General features: G+C 44.9%; 1 protein-coding gene across 8 annotated transcripts in view; it reads left to right on the forward strand.

Annotated features, from left to right (window-relative positions):
• Positions 1–13,821: 13,821 nt before the first annotated feature.
• DYNC1I2 (dynein cytoplasmic 1 intermediate chain 2) overlaps positions 13,822–20,664 on the forward strand; it is a 213,009-nt gene continuing 206,166 nt past the window's right edge. For 6 of the 8 annotated variants that reach the window (XM_068245518.1, XM_068245519.1, XM_068245522.1 and 3 more), the window contains exon 1: positions 13,823–13,952. The gene's annotated coding sequence lies outside the window, so the exon portion shown is untranslated. Of the gene's footprint in view, positions 13,953–20,664 lie in introns of all 8 variants that reach the window. The other 2 variants (XM_068245516.1, XM_068245523.1) reach the window with 2 other exon arrangements.

A 20,664-nucleotide genomic window follows, 5' to 3' on the forward strand; every position in this document is an offset into this window, starting at 1 on the left:
TATAAGGCTGAATTGCTTTTGTTTTTCAACAATCATTTTTGTTGAAAGTTTTTTTTCCCTGCAAAATATCTAGCTAAAAAGCGCAAAGAGCGACATATCGCAGCATCACCAATAAATAACTGAAAATGAAAATACAAGAAACAGCCTTCTAAAAGAGCTGGAACTAAATTCTGGGACATATCAGTACATCATACAGAAATACAGCTGGATCATAGTATACCGGTAAACATTAGATAAATGGAGAATTTGGTACGCCAATGCTACTAGTTGCATTTCTCTCTCTAAGTAAGTTGTAGAAAGACCTCCCAGTTTTATAGTTATAGAGTTATTTTGGTTGAAAACAGACATATGTCCATCAAGTTCAACCAGACAGGGTACAACACTAGCCTGCATCCTCACATATCCCTGATGACCCCGACAGAGGAAGGTGAAAAACCCTTACAAGGCAGTTAAACAGCACTTTGTTCTTCAGTGGAAAGCTTCTGGTCGCACCCCAAGAGGTGATAACATTACCTTTTGTTTACATCCCTTTGTCAGATACATTTAGTAAACATTAGCAAACTGCCGAAACTGAGCTGTACTGAGCTAAGAAGCAGAAAGAGTTGAGAAGTGATCACTAGGTAGATTTTAATATATAAATTCAGCAGCTTTACAATACAATGTAACGGCATCTTTCAGAGCAGATAAACTGTACTTTGGAAACTTGTAATTTGTAAACAAACAATATTACTTGTGCACAAAAGCAAATATGATAACTGTATGGGTAATAAAAAGTAGGAAAACACATTTTTATTGAATGGTATATCACAGTTTTATCCCACTTCAACCATCACCTACACTATCATCCTTGCACGGAGGTAATGGGATTAGCAAGGAGGGAAGGAGGACACAGCATTTAACCATGTGCTGTGCATGGGGAGAGGTGATGCCATTGCATGAGGCTGCCTTGGGCAGTATAACCCTAAGTATCCTGGTTGTCTGGGAATATTGCATGAGAGTGAAAAAATCTTGGAGTGCATTGTATGGGGAGACAAAGAATCTTGGGGTGCATTATATGAGAAAGCAAAGTGCCCGGGGTGCATTGTAAGTTACATGTAGGGACAAACTGTCTGGCACGCATTGTAGTTAGGAATAGAGTCTGGGCTCCATTGTATGTTGGCATTGAGAGTCTGGGTGTACATTGTATAAAAGGCTAGATGTCTGGAGTTAAATTGTATGACAGAGAACAGTGTCTGAGTTTGTATTGTATGAATGGTAATAACTGCATTACATGAGAAGGTACCGAGTCTGGTGGGACACTGTATGAGAGAGGAAGGAGTTATTCTGCTCTAATCGCATTCCTGTCACTCGAGAAAGATGGACAGCATATTGGATTTCTGCACTGCCCACTGATATACTATGAAGAACATTTACAATGCCAGTTATGATTAAGGGCCTGTTTCCACTACATGCAGATTGGATGCAGATTGGATGCAGAAAAACTGACTCCAATGAATGCCTATGGGAAAATCTGTATCAGAAAATGGTAACAGGCCCATAGGCATTAATTGGAGTCTTTTCTGCATCCAATCTGCGTGTAGTGGAAACAGGCCCTTAGCCCTCCCTTTGTGATCAGTTGACTTGTTGGTGTCTTGCCTCACTCAGTTTGGCTAGAGTGACCAGACGTCCCGGATTGCCCGGGACACGTCCCGGATTCGGGGTCCGCTGTCCCAGGCTTAATGAGGTCCCGGGAAACGTCCCGCTTTCAGCAGCGGGACGTCCCGGCCTCGGGACTCTGGCCACTCTCTCCTCAATGAACTGGCAGCGGCGTCTATAGACGCCGTGCCAGTTCATTGCCTGCAGCCCCGCTCCAGCCTCCTCTTCCGGTGTCTGTTCCGACACCGGCAGAGCAGGGCTACGGCAAGATGGCTGCCGAAGCCCTGTACTGGAGACCTATTTGTGTCTCCAGTACAGGGCTTCGGGCGCCATCTTGCCGTAGCCCTGTCAGCGCGGGAGACTGCAGGAGAAGTAAGACGGTCCCAGGAGCAGCGCGCCAGAGGCCGGAGACTTCTGCCAGGTGAGTAAATCAATGCTTTCTTTTCCAGGTGAAATGTTTGCCCGCATTGTTTCTTTTCCAGGTGAAATGTTTGCCCGCATTGTTTCTTTTACAGGTGAAATGTTTGCCCGCATTGTTTCTTTTACAGGTGAAATGTTTGCCCGCATTGTTTCTTTTACAGGTGAAATGTTTGCCCGCATTGTTTCTTTTCCGGTGAAATGTTTGCCCCTATTGTTTCTTTTCCGGTGAAATGTTTGCCCGCATTGTTTCTTTTCCGGTGAAATGTTTGCCCGCAGTGCGTTTCTTTTCTGGTGAAATGTTTGCCCGCATTGCGTTTCTTTTCTGGTGAAATGTTTGCCCGCATTGCGTTTCTTTTCTGGTGAAATGTTTGCCTGCATTGCGTTTCTTTTGTACTGACATGTTGCCCGCATTGTGTTTATTTTGTACTGACATGTTTGCCCGCATTGCGTTTATTTTGTACTGACATGTTTGCCCGCATTGCGTTTATTTTGTACTGACATGTTTGCCCGCATTGCGTTTACTTTGTACTAACATGTTTGCCCGCATTGCATTTATTTTATACTGACATGGTGCCCGCATTGCGGTTATTTTGTGCTGACATGTTGCCTATTGCGTTTATTTTCTGGTGTCCGGGGTAACTGTTACTGCATTTATTATTTAATGGTCATAGATGGCTATGTTTGCTGCTTTGTGGTTACGGTATACTATTAGCATCACACAGTTTCTGCACACCCATGATGCAAAGCCTCGTTTGTCCACATCATGGCGTAAACACTGGTTTCTTATGCCTCGCTGTTACATCATTACGTTAGCTCCACCCATACAATGTCATGGCCACGCCATTTGTTCGCCGCGGCGCGCTGCGCGCACCGCAGCCCCCCCCTCAGTCTTCGTCGCTGCGCGCTCCTCAGTCCTCCCCACTTTTCGCCGCGGCGCGCTGCACGCGCCGCCCCCCCCCCCCCCCCACGCCCCCGTCCCAGGTTGGACCCACAAAAATCTGGTCACTCTAGTTTGGCTGATCTACAAATACTTATTGGCACGTTTATAAAAGTGTGTGTGTAATCCAGCATTGTCTTGTATTTTTACCTTTTGAAGTGTGTGTGTGTGTGTGTGTGTGTGTGAGAGTGTGTGTGTGTGAGAGTGTGTGTGTGTGTGTGTGTGTGTGTGTGTGTGTGTGTGTGTGTGTGTGTGTGTGTGTGTGTGTGAGAGAGAGTGTGTGTGTGTGTGTGTGTGTGTGCGTGTGTGTGCGTGCGTGTGTGCGTGCGTGCGTGCATGCGTGCGTGTGTGCTGGTTAGCCTCACTATTTACCTTTGGGATCCATATGGGATCTGTCACTTCAACCATTCCAAAATGAAAGGACAGTGAGGTGACATCTAAGCTGCCCCCTTCTGCACTTATGGTACCTGTATGCTATTGATAGTGGCAGATCTGGTAACATATAGATATCTTCCAGATATTGAATATTTACTGGTTCTACCATTTTGCTTCATTAATATTTTTAACAATCAGGGCATCATCTAAATTAGAGAAGATTTCAGCTAAAATCTTGTCTAATATCAATTTCACCTCTACAGATGCTAATTGCCCGTTGCAGTACCAAACTATGGAAAACCTCGATCATGCACTACTGCTACATGTCCTGTGCCCACTGGTGGTGGTTTCCGGCAGGACTGAACACTTGTTCAATCTACGTTCAGCTGATATTTTGATTGTAATATCCATAGAAAATATCATAGTTTCAATAGATCTTCATTAGATTCCAGGGGTGTTGCTAGGATCCTAAGAGACCCGGGGCAGTTTTGGGCACTCCAGCCAAAAATGGATGTGGCCATGCACAGGAATGTGGGTGTGGTCATGGGTGGGGCCAAATTTACATGAACTTTACAGCAGTCTAAGTAGGCCTGCCCAGCAAAATGTTGAATGAAGCTCCCCTCTCCAACAGGGGCGCCGCGAGGCATAAAGCGAACCAAGCGGTCGCTTGGGGCCTCAAGATCTTAGGGGCCTCGGCGGCTCCGTGACGTCGGCGTGACGTCACTTTTTCCCCGCAGCCCCGCGGGGCTGGCACTGGCAGAGCAGAGCAGGGCTACAGGAAGATGGCCGCCGCCAAAGCCCTGCTCTGGAGACTATGTCTCCAGTACAGGGCTTCGGGTGGCCATCTTCCCGTAGCCCTGCATGAATCAGCGCGGGAGATTGGAGGAGGGAGCCAGGGAGGGAGCTCCGTGGGAACTGCGCGCCTGAGGAGCCGGCCGGGAGAGGAGACGGGGAGAGAAGACTTCTGCCAGTGCCAGCCTGCCAGGTGAGTAAATTCTTTTCTTTTTGCAGCCCTAATTGCGATTGATTTCTGCTGAACTGAGCCCTAATTGCGTTTGATATCTGCTGAAAATGTGGCCCTAATTGCGATTGATTTCTGCTGAACTGTGCCCTAATTGCGTTTGATATCTGCTGAACTGTGCCCTAATTGCGTTTGATATCTGCTGAAAATGTGGCCCTAATTGCGATTGATTTCTGCTGAACTGTGCCCTAATTGCGTTTGATATCTGCTGAAAATGTGGCCCTAATTGCGATTGATTTCTGCTGAACTGTGACCTAATAGCGTTTGATATCTGCTGAAAATGTGGCCCTAATTGCGATTGATTTCTGCTGAACTGTGACCTAATTGCGTTTGATATCTGCTGAAAATGTGGCCCTAATTGCGATTGATTTCTGCTGAACTGTGACCTAATTGCGTTTGATATCTGCTGAAAATGTGGCCCTAATTGCGATTGATTTCTGCTGAACTGTGCCCTAATGGCGTTTGATATCTGCTGAAAATGTGGCCCTAATTGCGATTGATTTCTGCTGAACTGTGCCCTAATTGCGTTTGATATCTGCTGAAAATGTGGCCCTAATTGCGTTTGATTTCTGCTGAACTGTGCCCTAATTGCGATTGATTTCTGCTGAACTGTGCCCTAATTGCGTTTGATATCTGCTGAAAATGTGGCCCTAATTGCGTTTGATTTCTGCTGAACTGTGCCCTAATTGCGTTTGATTTCTGCTGAACTGTGCCCTAATTGCGTTTGATATCTGCTGAAAATGTGGCCCAAATTGCGTTTGATTTCTGCTGAACTGTGCCCTAATTACGTTTGATTTCTGCTGAAAATGTGGCCCTAATTGCGTTTGATTTCTGCTGAACTGTGCCCTAATTACGTTTGATTTCGGCTGAAAATGTGCCCTAATTGCGTTTGATTTCTGCTAAAAATGTGCCCTAATTGCGTTTGATTTCTGCTGAAATGTGGCCCAAATTGCGTTTTTATTTTCTGGTGTCTGGGGTAACTGTTGCTGCATTTATTATTTAATGGTCATAGTTGGCTATATTTGCTGTGCTACGGTTAAGCTTCGCCCATACAATGTCATGGCCAAGCCCATCTTTCGGCGCGCTACGCGCGCCTCAATCACCCCCACATCCATTTTTCCCCGCAAACAGCCCCGCCCCAATCCGCCCTCCTGCTCCACCCACATGCCATGGCCACGCCCACTTATGCGGGATAACCACACCCGTTTTTCGCGGCGGCGCAGGATAGGGCCTCTTGCTACAGTCCGCTTGGGGCCACAAAAACCTTAGCTGCACCCCTGCTCTCCAATAATAAAAAATAGCATTCCCTGACTTTCTAGTGGACCCCCTCCCATCCTCTTACCCCAGCTCAACTCCCAGCATGCCCCCATAGAAGAATTACAGCTCCCTGCATGCCCCCATAAAGGCATCACAGTACCTAGCATGGCACTACAGCACCCAATGTGTCCGCAAAGAGGCACCATAGCAGCCAGCAGACGTGCCCCCCCTCCCCCAATGCTTTGCTGTGGTGCCGTGCTGGGTGATATGGTGTCATGCTGGGTGCTATGGTGCCTCTATGGGGAATGCTGGGTGCTGTAAAGCCATGCTGTGTGCTGTGTAGTGCCATGCTGGGTGCTGTGATGTTTCTGTAGGGCATGCTGGGTACTGTGGTGCCATGCTGGGTGCTGTGGTGCCATGCTGGGTGCTGTGGTGCCTCTACTCTGCCTGAGGACAACCGGGGCACCCCAGAATAGATCCGGGGCACGTGCCACTGATCTTTGGGGCTAGCAAAGCCCCTTTTAGATTCACATAGTTTTAATAGATCTTCATTAGATTCAATGTTTATATTGAATGAACTGAATGCCCTTCCTAATCACACATACAACAAAGAATTCAGGGGAAAGAGGTATATTTATTCTTATAATTCAAACCACGATGGTCCTTTTTTTATAACTACCGTACTTTCCCTTCATATTAGCATTGGAAATAAGAAATATATCAATTTAGAAAACAAAAATAACATTTAATGTAGAAACACATTTACTCAGTCATGGAGCAATATATACTGTATATTTAGATCTGTATATCAGTGCTGAAAGAGGGAGAAATGAGGACAAAAGAAGGATGTGGTTCAGAAAAGAAAGACTGTCCCTGTGAAAAAAGGACAGTTGGGTGATGCATGTGCTGACATCATCATGCACACCATGCAGGAGAACAGCTAGGACTGCCTTCTGTCCCAGTCTTTGCACCTACGCAACAACAGCAGATCATTCTATTCAGATATAGATTAATATGTAATGGGGCCCTAGGCTAGATTTGTGGCCCGCCTATGGTCCTTTTGGTAAGCTGAAGTGGAGAGAAGCCAGAGCAGGTGGCAGGTGGGCCTCTTGACACCAACTAGGCCCCAAGCACCTGCCTAGATTGCCTGGTGGATGATCCTGCTCTGAGTCTATAAGAGTAGGTTCACACTTGTTTCAAAAATGTATCCGTTTGGCCCGGATCAAAAACGGAGCCACAGATGTCGATGTTAAAAATAGCGCCCCTCAATTAAAAACCGGATCCGTGTGCGTTCCGGGGGATCCGTGCTGAAAAACTGAATGGACAGTCCGGATTTGCAGGTTTTTCACGGACCCTGGATACACGCGGGGTAGTGAAACCTAATGCAAAAACAGACCTCCCTCTACACAGACAGCTTTGGACACAGAAACGGATCCATTTCCTGTGTCCCAGCCCTGTCTGTGGTGGGGAAGGGGCCGCTATGCTGGAGGGGGTAGCAGCCAGGAAGGGGGGCAGCTAGTACAGTGGCGGGGAGGGGGGTCGGCCCCCTCCCTCACCTGGGTCCCCTCTTCCCCGCTCCCCCTCCAGCTAGTTTCTTTTAAAATCATTTTAAATTCAATGTAGCAGTAAGCTGCAAGCGGGGAACTTACTCACTTCTTTGCGTTCCACCACTTGCCGCGTCACTTCCTGCAATGCTACCCTCTGTACTTCATTGGGCGGCATTGCAGGAAGTGACGCAGCGAGTGGTGGAACGAGGAAGTAAGCAAGTTCCCTGCTCGCTGATACATTGATTTTAAAATGATTTTAAAAGAAACTAGCTAGAGGGGGAGCAGGGAATGGGGGAGGGGGACCCAGGTGGGGGGGGGCATGCTGCCCCCTTCCAGGCTGCTACCCCCTCCAGCATGGTGGCCCCCTCCCCACCCATAGACAGTGCTGGGGAACCATTTTTTTTTAAAATACAAATGGATCTGTGCTCCCCATTTTCATACGTTTCGGATCCGTTGGCGTTCCGGTTTTAGAAAACTGGAGCCCGGACCATGGATTGTGTTCTACAACCGCATCTAGTGTGACCCTACCCTTAGTGATACAATGTAATTTTGTGCTGCCTTACGCCATAAAGTTGTGCTGTGTCTCCAGTGTCTAAATCTCTCCTAGCCTCTCCTTACCCCTACCTAATCGTAACCTTCTCTTCTTAGACGCCTTATAGGAACTTACCCCTCTTCCCAAAGCCAAGTTGTGGCCACTAATGATCCAATCTTTTTTGTCCAATCGTACCAATACTAAACTGAGTGAATGGATTGAATGGATACTTTAGGTAGTCCCTCATGGAAATGGTAAGTTTGGGCAAAATAGATCATTAGTGGCCACCATAGCACATAGCTTTGTCCCATGCCTAATACTAAGGCCACGTTCACAGTGGGGCATTGTGGTGCGGTGTAACGTCCGCTTTGTGACATGGATTACCGTGCTTATGCAGTGTTCACAGTGGGTGCGCTGCGATATAACAGGTTGCGATATGATAATGCATTTGCCGGTAACAGAGCGTTACCGGTAAATGCGCATGTAAACAGTAGAAGTGAAGCATATATTTCATTCACTGTGTGCTTCACTGTACCTGACGTAACTCGAGCATAATGTGCAACCCTGCTGTCCTGATCCATTGCGTTGTGTTCTGTTGCCACAGGGAACACAATGCAACCACCACAGAGAATCAGTGAATGCGGCCGCAAGCTGTATTTACACTTGTTTTCTGCGTCAGTTTTCTGACAGTGCTGCATTGTTGTCATTTATTTTTCTGCAAAGGTCCTTTTACACTAAATCAGTTGCTGTCAGTTACGATGGAACAAACAACTGATGTGCAAGGTAATATTCACATTTCCCTATTTCTCAGTTCAATACACTGCTATGGAAAGTTAAAATGTATCACTTTTTCAGTGAATAGTGTAAAAGATGCCTAATTTTCACCCCCTCCAATGCCTAAAACTAACCTACCCCGTTTTGACTCCTACCACTAACCCACACCTCGGAGTTGCAGATAACAATGTGGAATCGCAGGCGCAAGAGATAGGAGAATCGTATTGCGCATGCGTAGCAGCATAAGATGATGGACAGCACTAAATGACATTGCAGTGGCACTGGTAGCTGTCAGTCATAGAAAAAGAGTGGCAGGGGACAGAGGCGTCTATCAAAAAAGGGCGCCTGGAAAAAAGGGCGCGGGGTATAGCCGAAATTTTAAGTTTTAATGCAAAACCATATTTATCTTTTAAGGGGTTGTAAACGAAAATTTAGTGCTAAATAGGTTAAATAAACGGAAATGAAATGGCAAAATACCGTCTATAACAACAAACGAATTCTGAAAAGAAACGTCAAATAGCGTCTATAACAAAAACGATATTTACACTTGTATTAAGCATAGCAATGCAATGGTAGGTTTTACAGATATTTTACTGTAATTATACCTAACTGTAGGCTCACACAGATCTCTCCCTATCCCTATCCCTAACCCCTAGACCCCTCTTTGTTTAAATATATATAATTTAATAAATTGTATATATTACATATATTGTGCTGTAACTATACCTAACCTTACTCTCACACAGTGCCCTCCCTGTACCTATCCCTAACCCCTAGACCCCCCTGGCTAGACCCCCCTGGTGGTGCCTAACCCTAAGAACCCCCGGGTGGTGCCTAACCCTAAGACCCCCCTGGTGGTGCCTAACCCTAAGAACCTTCTGGTGGTGCCTAACCCTAAGAACCCCCTGGTGGTGCCTAACCCTAAGAACCCCCTGGTGGTGCCTAACCCTAAGAACCCCCTGGTGGTGCCTAACCCTAAGACCCCCCCTGGAGGTGCCTAACCCTAAGACCCCCCTGGTGGTGCCTAACCCTAAGACCCCCCTGGTGGTGCCTAACCCTAAGACCCCCCTGGTGGTGCCTAACCCTAAGACCCCCCTGGTTGTGCCTAACCCTAAGACCCCCCTGATTGCATATATTATACTGTAACTATACCTAACCCTCCCTGTACCTATCCCTAACCCCTAGACCCCCCTGGTAATGCCTAAACCTAACCATCCCCACCGCACAAACACCCTAAACACATATAAACATTAATATATTTAATCCTTAAAATACTTCTCTACAAATAACATGAATAAAATAATTTATATATTTGTAATAGAATAAATAGCCTTAAAATAGCCTTAAAATCACGTATACATTAATATTATAAATAGAGAAAAGTATATATAAATATATACAATACAATAGATAGCCTTACAAGCATTAGAAATCTTAAAATAACAGTAACATTAAAAGCGATATTTTAGTAACTATAATCGACGCATTGTAAGTGTAAAAACAAACTTAAAATAACAGTAATATTAAAAGCGATATTTTAGTAACTATAATCAACGCATTATAAGTGTAAAAACAAAGTTAATACCAAAAGCAATGTATTTCTAATACAATAAGGTTGAAAACGGTATTTACGCATTATACATATGAAAACTAATTTTTAAATGATGAAAGAAGTGTAAACGAAAATTTAGTTGTTATACATTTGTAAGCGAAATTTTTAAACTAAATAATAAGTAAAAACTGATATAAGCGAAATTTAAAAACGAAAAAATAAGTATAACACAAACTCAAAACGAACTTGTAAACGATATTTGTTATAAACCTTATTCTGTAAACGAAAACTTTTGTTAACACGATCCCTGTAACCGCTATTTCTCGGGCGCCCTTTTTTCCTGTCGGGCGCCGAATAGCCGATATTTTGCATTGCAGTCTATGGCGGCGCCCTTTTTGTCCACTATCCCTGTGCGCCCTTTTTTAATAGCCCGGGGGACAGAGCTCTACCAACAGACAAGCACTTTTGCTGCAGGGGTATAAAGAAGATGAGGCATACCCTAGAAGTCAATCTGGCCACAAAAGCAGTGTCTGTTTTTCAGATTACTGTACTGTATTTTAGACAGGTGTCAGTATGCCATATTGTTAGTGTCTCCTTTACGTCATGACGTAATCATATTGCATCATCACGCTAGTGCTGCGTTACACATGCGCTATGGAACTTTCAGTCTCCGAAAACAGCTGACAGACAGCTGATTTGGGAGACATACGCAGATGCCCTTTAATATTGTGCCGCTGCCAAGCCCAGAAGCTGCGCAGGAAGCTCTGATTAAAACTGCACCAGTACGCGGATCATGCACCATTCTTTGTATGGAATCAGGGCTGGTTCAAGTAACAATTGGGCCCTAGGGCAAAATTAGCCTGGGGGCCCCCCAACAGACTCCCCCCGACCAAAAAGCATCATTAGAGGCCCTTTGTTGCAGCCAAATTTCCCTCCTGGGCCCCTGAGCTGGCTGCTGACCCTCCCTCAATCAACTCCCAACTTAACAGACTCTGCAGAGTCCCTGGGGAGCATCAGTTAAGATGGGGGAGGGACACCTTGGGGGCCCCTACAGGCTCTGGGGCCCTGGGGCAATTGCCCATTTTTTCCTATGGTAGCTCCGGCCCTGTATGGAATGCACCATTATTTTAGTAACTGCAGCAAGTAATAGAAGAGACAGGAGGAGGAAGAACATCACTCAGGGCTGGTTCACACTACACGAGCTTTTCTGAGCACTTTGTGATTTTAAAAGCTCTTGCTAATGATATCCTATGTGTGCGTTCATATTGGAACGATGTGATTTTGTAAAAATCCCCAATAGCATTGCATTAGGAAGAGCTTTTAAAATCTCTAGAGCTTAAAAAGCTCTTGTAGTGTGAATCAGCCCTCATATCCCTCATTCGCCCTACCTCTCAAGCGTGCTGTCTGGGTGTCACCCTGGACTCCGCACTCTCCTTCACTTCCCACATCCAAAACCTCACAAAGTCCTGCAACTTCCACCTTCGTAACATCTGTAAGATTCGCCCTTTCCTGACCTCTGCCACCACCAAACTCCTCATCCATGCCCTCATAATTTCCCGCCTTGACTACTGCAATGCCCTGCTGTCTGGTCTCCCTATGACCCGAACAGCCCCACTGCAGTCCATCATGAATGCGGCAGACAGAATTATCCACTGCTCCCGTCGCTCCACCACGGCAGATCCCCTCCTAGAATCCCTCCACTGGCTTCCTATCCAGTCCAGAATCAGATTCAAGATACTGTGTCTGACCTACAAATCCATCCACAAAACCTGTCCAACCTACATTTCCGATCTTACTCAGAGGTACACACCTAGCCGCTCACTCCGCTCTTCCAATGAACTTCGCCTAACCGCCCCCCGCATCACCCAGTCCCATGCACGTCTCCAGGACTTCTCAAGAGCTGCTCCCACACTATGGAACTCCCTCCCTCCACCCATTAGGGCAGCCCCCTCCTTCAACATCTTCAAGAAAGCCCTCAAAACTCACCTTTTCACTCTGGCCTACTACCCCTCACAAGTGCTCTAAACCTACAGCTGAACTCTGGTCCCCTACCATTCGTGTCCTTACCTCGGCCTCTAGATTGTAAGATTTTGGGCAGGGCCCTTCTCCTTTTGTGTCCTACCTGATCTTGCACCTCCATTACTGTGAACCCATGCTATGCATCTGAGTGAACCTAACTTGCCTAATCTCCATGCTCCATCCAGTGACTGACTAAGCATTACCTTGTACTCATACTGTGCTGTGTGATCTGGTTTTCTTGTATTCCTGTATTGTCATATTGCTGTATGTCACCCCTAAATATTGTCTGTAACCTAAACTAATGTCCAGCGCTGCATAATATGTTGGCGCTTTATAAATACAATAAGTAAATAAATATCCTCTTGTTTCTGCTGTTGCTGCGGTACTAATGCTGCAGTCCGTACAGAGAATAGTGCAACCTGTACAGAGAACAGTGCAGTACCTTTGGGAGCATCCGGGCTGGTCAGCAGCGCAAGGGCTCAGACACACTATAAGCGCTTTTCTGAGTGTTTGCAATTGATTAGCGCTCTCTGAGCATTTTTTTTTAAATTGCTTCAATTCACTTGCATTAAAATTGTGATAAAAATCACTGTGATGCATAAAAACATATGCGAACGCTATGATTTTTACGCAATTTTTACCTCGATAGTGCGTCTGAGCCCTCATGGGGCTACTGTGCATTTCCCTGAAATCAGATGCCCATCAGCTATTTTTCAGAGACTAAAAGCTCTATTGCTCATGTGCATGCAATTGCGCATGTGTAACGTGGTGCTAGCGTGATGACACAATACGGTGATGTCTTGACATTAAGGAGATGCTAACAATCTGAGGCATACCAACACCATACGGTCTTATCAATGGTAGTTCAAAGAGCTTTGGTTTCTATACAAGCCTATATGGAGTGCGCTTTCACTAAGTACAGCAAATACTTCACATACATTTATATTCACAGTTCAGCACACATCCATACATAGTTCATCCTATAGTCCATTATAGTGCAGATCAGTCCAAGTGGATGACAACTCTTTAGTGCAATTTCTTCTCAGTATTCCACCACCAAAGCAGTAAACACACTCACCAAATACAGTGTGACCACTATGAGACTGGTCAGATAGCGCTCTATTCCAGTGAGCATTTTTAATAAAGTGTAAGTGTTTTTAAACTGATTTACGCTATGGGAGGTTTTTAATTTGAGGTGCATGGACAAGTGACAAGTGGATTGTGCACAGTGATACTGAGACCAGGACCTGAAGTGCTGAGGCTCCCTGGAATAGAGCTCTATCTGACCAGTCTCATAGTGGTCACACTGTATTTGGTGAGTGCGTTTACTGTTGGGTGCTTTGGTGGTGGAATACTGAGAAGAAATTGCACTAAAGAGTTGTCATACACTTGGACTGATGTGCACTATAATGGACTATAGGATGGACTATGTAGGGATGTGCGCTGAACTGTGAATATAAATAAAACCATACGGTTCTTACTATACTCCTGTGTTTATTTCGTTTTTTTTTTTCGTTTGTTTGTTTTTAGTATTTCTCTAGTGATGTGAAAACTAGCTTAGAGGGCCCAGTTTTTTTTGTCTCTAGTTTGCCTGTGGTTGTTTCCGCCATGCTGGAGACCAGCACCTATTGTTGTCTACGAGCTTTGCTGCCACCTAGCGGCACTTGTTGTGGAGACACATAGGAAGTAAACATTCGCGCTCTAGCGGCCAGAAGCCGGCTCCTGTCAGTTCTCCCCGGTGATGTCATTTTCCTTTTGCTTTTGTGGTACCTCTCGCTCGCCGTCCAGCTTCAGTTCTCGCAGTGTATGTGGCCGGTTGCAGGCGGGGTTCGCAAGAAAGCAATAGGGCGGTGACGTTATTGGACCCGGAGGGGAGCAGTGAGGTTGGTGACCTGATAGGTGATGGTTATTATGGTGGGGGGAGGAGAGGTGACGGCTGGGTGGGCAGCTGGGAGGAGTAGGGCCTACCGGCTGTCATTGTTGTGGATGGGCTGTGCTCATTATGATGGCTGGAGCAGTCAATCTGTTCTGTAATTTTTACAAATGTCCTCTCACTATCCCCATATTATCAATGATCACTACATACCGTTACTTCCTCACTACATTATCATTTGCAAAACTTCCCTGTGCTGACTCACGTGCACTGATGATGTATCTCCTTAGTCACAAATAAAGCAGCATCTCTCTCCATGTGACCAGGCCGAAATCCAGTAGCATATTATTCATTTTTTTTATTTATGTTTTCAAGAAGTGGTTTTCAGTGTCCTCTCTTCCTCCTGACACCATCTGCTGCCTTTTTGGAGTTAGTCTAGTTGAGGTGATCTACTGGTACACCTCATAGGCCAATGGCCACTCCCTGCTTGTGAAAATTTGGTTGTGACCACTAATATTAAGGAAAAAGGGATGCAACAGGAAGCACTGTCGGCATCAACCTTCAAATAACTTAGTAAAGTTGTGCAAGTGTAAACAGTCGCTGAAGTGAGTGTCATGCCCAGAACCAAATGGCCAAAGATCCTGGTGTGCCATTTTAGAGTTTGTATTTCCTGTTGGGTCGTTTATTCGTTACAGATTAGTGGTTGTGACCATATTGCCATGAGTAGGGAGTCGGAGCAGTGCTTTTCAGCGCTGCTAGATTTGGGCGCAGCCAGCGCCTCCATAGACTGTAATGGGAATCAGTCTATAGCGGCGCTCAGTGAGCAAGGTTGGCTCCGTCAGAAGATGGAGCTGAAGTTGCTTAAAAACACAATAATTCGGCCTCCAGCAATCGCTGGAAGCCGAATTATTTCATTCCCCCACTATCCATGGCGGCCTGGAGGGGGAATAGTAATTAATACGGCCTGGACTTGTGCAGAAGCAGGATCAGCCATATACCGGCTGTATCCTGCGCCCGATTTCAAATGTACGCTAGGGAGTGGCCGTTGGTCTATGAGGTTTCTTGTGCATGTAGGGATGGCAATGCTTATAACTCATGAACAAGCATGTGATCAGCTGATAGATTTGCAAGGTTCTGATTTGATGTGATTACTTCCTGTTTTAGCACATGATCATAACCAGCCAATCAGAGCCTTACAAATCTATCACCAGATCAAACTGATCCCATGCTTCTTCATGAGTTCTCCTAAGCATTATCAGCGGAGCAGTGCTTTTCAGCGCTTCTAGATTTGGGTGCAGCCAGCGCCTCCATAAACCAGGGCTGTGGAGTCGGTCCAAAAATCCACCGACTCCGACTCCTCAGTTTAGGATTCCACCGACTCCGACTCCACGACTCCGACTCCTCTAATTTGCATATTACAATTTTGTTGATTAAAAGTATGTAACATGAAATTTGTCTCTTAACTGCCAATGCTTAGGAATTTTACAAGACAACTGAAGTGAGAAGGATATGGAGACTACTATATTTATTCCCTTTAGACTAAAACTAGTCCTTGGTAAGAGTACTTGTAAAAGGTACAAACCGGAACAAAGAACATCTATCAGGCCCTAGGCAATGTAAGTGTGGGTACATGTAAGAATGATGTGCAGGTACTCTGCAGGGGAATGAGGAGATTGTAAACAGACAACACCTCTGCGTTCAATGTGCACAGCATTCTCAGTGGATTCCCTGCAGCTCTGTGGGGAGTGCATATGTAGAGTATAGTACTACTGTGTAACAAAGTAAACCTGAGACAGATGAAATTAAAGTTTTATACATACCTGGGGCTTCCTCCAGCCGCCTTCAGGATAATCAGTCCCTCGTTGTCCTCCTCCACAACCTGGATCTTCTGCTATGAGTCCAGGTACTTGAGCCAGTCAGGCGTAGTGCGCATGCACACACTCCGCCGCCAGGAGCATACTACACCTGTGCAGCACTATTGCGCAGGTGCAGAATGTTCCTGGCTGTGGGAGCGGCATGCGCCGGACAGCGCTGACTGGCTGAATTACCAGGACTTATAGCAGAAGATCCTGGTGGTGGAGGACAGCGAGGGACTGATTAGCCTGAAGGGGGCTGGAGGAAGCCCCAGGTATGTATAAAACTTTACTTTTCATCCGTCTCAGTTACCCTTTAATTTGTAGTCACCAAACCAAATTTTAATAACATATCACATTATTTGATTTCATCAGCAAAGGGAGTGCATACATTTGCATAAATCAGAATCGACGCAGAATTATTTCCATCTCGCTGACCATCTCTATTAGTGACACGGCTACACATCAGGCTTTATTCTTACAGCATAGATGTTATTTAGTATATATAAGAGATTCCTGAGTACACATCATATATACAGTCACAATCAGATATGTATATCTGACCTTAAAAATACAGGGACTGCTTTATTGAAGCAGCACAAGTAACTAATTTTGATTGGTTTATTTCATTTTTGTGAACTAATCACAGCTATTACTGTATATGTACTGTATATATACTGTATATATACATTATTTTTAATGACTATTATCTGAGAAATAGAACATTTTATCATATTTTCTATTTTAATTACAGTTACAAATTCATTAGGAGTCGGAGTCGGTGCATTTTTTCCCGACTCCGACTCCAGGCACCCAAAATTGCCCGACTCCACGACTCCGACTCCACAGCCCTGCCATAAACTACAATAGGAATCACTCCTATTGCAGTGCTCAGTGAGTAACGTTGGCTCCGTCAGTAGACGCAGCCGAGGTTGCTTAAACACAATAATTCGGCCTCTAGCAATCACTGGAAGCCGAATTATTTCATTCCCCCACTATCCATGGCGGCCTGGAGGGGGAATAGTAATTAAAACGGCCCGGACTTGTGAAGAAGCAGGATCAGCCGTATAACAGCAGTATCCTGCGCCCAAGTCTACCGGCGCCGATTTCAAATGTACTCATTATCAGGGCTGTGGAATTGGAGCAATTTTGGGTGCCTGGATACGGAGTCGGGGGAAAAATGCACCAACTCCGACTCCTAATGAATTTGTAACTGTAATTAAAATAGAAAATATGATAAAATGTTGTATGTCTCAGATAAGGGTCATTATAAATAATTTATATATACCGGAATCATTTATTTATTTATTTCGCCAAGCATGAGGGGACATGCCCTGAATTGTTTTTGGCACAATACTATACAGTACAATACAATGGCTCAGGAAGAGTGCATAGAAGGAGAAAGAAGTACAGAGAAAGAGGAGTACAGTACAGAAGAGAAGGATATACAGTAATAGCTGTGCTTAATCCACAAAAGTTAAATAAACCAATCAAAATTATTTACTTGTGCTGCTTCAATAAAGCAGTCCCCGTATTTTTCAAGTCAGCTATACATATTTGATTATGACCGTACAGTATATATGATGTGTACACAGGAATCTCTTATATACACTAAATAACATCTATTCTGTAAGAATAAAGCCTGATGTGCAGCCATGTCAATAATAGAGATGGTCAATGAGATGGAAATAATTCTGCGTTGATGCTGATTTATGCAAATGTATGCACTCTCTTTGGTCATGAAATCAAATAATTTGATATGTTGTTAAAATTTGGTTTGGTGACTACAAATTAAAGGATACCGGAGACGGATGAAAAGAAAAAATTTTATACATACCTGGGGCTTCCTCCAGCCCCCTTCAGGCCAATCAGTCCCACGCTGTCCTCCTCTGCCACCTGGATCTTCTGCTATGAGTCCCAGTAATTCAGCCAGTCAGCGCAGTCCGGCCATGTGCCGCTCCCCAGCCAGGAACATTCTGCACCTGCGCAATAGTGCTGCACAGGTGTAGTATGCTCCTTGTGGCGGAGTGTGTGCATGCACACTATGCCAGACTGGCTCAAGTACCTGGACTCATAGCAGAAGATCCAGATGTTGGAGGAGGACAGCGAGGGACTGATTAGCCTGAAGGGGGCTGGAGGAAGCCCCAGGTATGTATAAAACTTTAATTTCATCTGTCTCAGGTTTACGTTGTTACACAGTAGTACTATACTCTACATATGCACTCCCCACAGAGCTGCAGGGAATCCACTGAGAATGCTGTGCACATTGAACACAGAGGTGTTGTCTATCACCTATAAACCTGGTTCACATTGTGCATGAAGAATGTGTAATGGAGGAAGAATCTCCTCATTCCCCTGCAGAGTACCTGCACATCATTCTTACATGTACCCACAGTTACATTGCCTAGGGCCTGATAGATGTTCTTTGTTCCGGTTTGTACCTTTTACAAGTACTCTAACCAAGGACTAGTTTTAGTCTAAAGGGAATAAATATAGCAGTCTACATATCGTTCTCACTTCATTTGTCTTGTAAAATTCCTAAGCGTTGGCAGTTAAGAGACGAATTTCATGTTACATACTTTCAATCAACAAGATTGTAATATGCAAATTAGAGGAGTCGGTGGAATCTTAAACCGAGGAGTCGGAGGCAGTGAATTTTTGTACGGACTCCAAAGCCCTGAGCATTATGCATACATTCCATAGGAACTCAACCCTCAGTGGAAACTTTTCCAATGCTTCACTTTATTTTATGATTCATGGCAATATACACAGTATATCATGACCAGCACAACGTTTTGGGTGGGATGCCCTTTATCAAGTGCTTAGATTCCATCACAGGATTTTCACTTATATAGGCACACTTGACCACACCACACCCAACATTAGGGGTGGGTCCATGCTTTCATTTGTAATTTAACCCTTAGAACAGCTATACATTTATAGGAAACGCTTGAGACTGAAGTCCTCGTTTAGGCCTCCAGGGGACTGCATTCCCAGCCTGTCAATCCACCAGGACTCACGCCTAAGGAGTTCCTTCACATAATCCCTGCCTTCCTGCCTCTGTACAACCTCCAGGACTTGCCACCATAGCTGGCTGACATATCCTTTTTCGACAAAATGTCTGGCAAGCAGAGGATCCTTTCTTTTATCAGTTAGTTCGACATCAGTGACCTTGCGAGTTTTTTTTAATATTGATTTTATGTTCATTTAACCTCGTTTTGATGTCCCGAGTGGTCTGTCCAACATAGGCTAGACCACAAAAGCACTTGATCAAATATATGACCCCTTTCGTGTCACAGGTGGCGAAATCTGAGTGTTGTCGCTTCACCCGTTCGTGGATGATAGAGAGACTGACCTCTCATGGTGATGTTACAGTGTTGGCAATGCAGGCAGGGATAAGTGCCTTTCTTAGGAGTGCCCAGGGACAACTGTGTAGCGCCCCTAGACCTACCTATGTCTGCCCGTACCAAATGGTCTTGGATGGATTTACCCTTTTCATACACAAACTTTGGGGGAGTCCTGCAGACTGACATTAGCTGGGGATCCGCCTCCACCACAGGCCAAAACTTGTGGACCATGTCTCTTAAGATTGAAGATTCTTTACAAAAAGTGGTGATGAAGTTCACTCCATCAACACCCTCCTCATCCTTTGCAGTTGTATACACTATGCTAGTGTTTCTCTCTCCATTCCACCCACCTCACTGGCTACTTCCTCACATCTCTTGCGATTGTAACCCGTTTTGACAAAGTCCTCAGTGAGGAGCTGCGACTGCTTCCAATAGAGCTCATCCGATGAAGTGATTCTTCTCACTCTAATATATTGACTCTTCGGGAGTCCATTGATGAGGGGTTTAGGGTGACAACTAGAAGCTAGCAAAAAGCCATTCTTATCAGTCTCCTTCCTGTAAAGGTCAGTCTCAAACTGGCCATTTTTCACCCGTACCTCCACATCCAAAAAATGTAAAACCTTGTCGTTATAATCCATTTTAAACTTCAATGTCTCATGTACAGAATTCAACTCATCGAAAAACAGAAGCAGCTCCCCTTCTGAGCCCATCCATCCAGAAAAAAACAGATCATCAATGAATCTGCAGTAGCCTCGGATCTTCCGTTGGTGGCTCCCTCCCAAAAAATGAATATTCTCAAAATCAGACATAACAATACTAGCCACAGTTGGGGCCTAAGGGGCCCCCATAGGAATCCGGAGGGTCTGCAGATAGAAATCATCACCAAACCTAAAGTAAGCATGTGATAGGCTAAATTCCAGTATTGCCATCCCTACATGCAGCTAATCTTGTCAGATGTGACCATGTCAGAAACGCCTGATTTGCAACTGTTTTTTCGGGGTGTACAGCTAAAAGTATTACAGTCAGAGGATCAACAGGATAGCCATGCAACTGGTATTGCTTTAAAAGAAATAAATATGGCAGCCTCGCTTTTGCTTCAGTTGTCCTTTTAAGAATTGTCTGCTAGGTGGCAAAAGCTAGCAACCTTATTTCAGGCATGCTACACCATAGGAAATGTTGCTGTAAGGTTGGGGAACGCCTGTGAACCGCATATTGTCTTGTATTTATTGCTTGGAATTCTGACTGCAGTGACATGAGAGATACAGTGGGTTGCAAAAGTATTCGGCCTCCTTAACGTTTTCTACATTTTGTCACATTACTGCCACAAACATGCATCAATTTTATTGGAATTCCACGTGAAAGACCAATACAAAGTGGTGTACATGTGAGAAGTGGATCGAAAATCATACATCATTCCAAACATTTATTACAAATAAATAACTGCAAAGTGGGGTGTGCGCGTGAATATTCGGCCCCCCTGAGTCAATACTTTGTAGAACCACCTTTTGCTGCAATTACAGCT

Source organism: Hyperolius riggenbachi, chromosome 7 (assembly GCF_040937935.1).
Source record: "Hyperolius riggenbachi isolate aHypRig1 chromosome 7, aHypRig1.pri, whole genome shotgun sequence".
NCBI lineage: Eukaryota > Metazoa > Chordata > Amphibia > Anura > Hyperoliidae > Hyperolius > Hyperolius riggenbachi.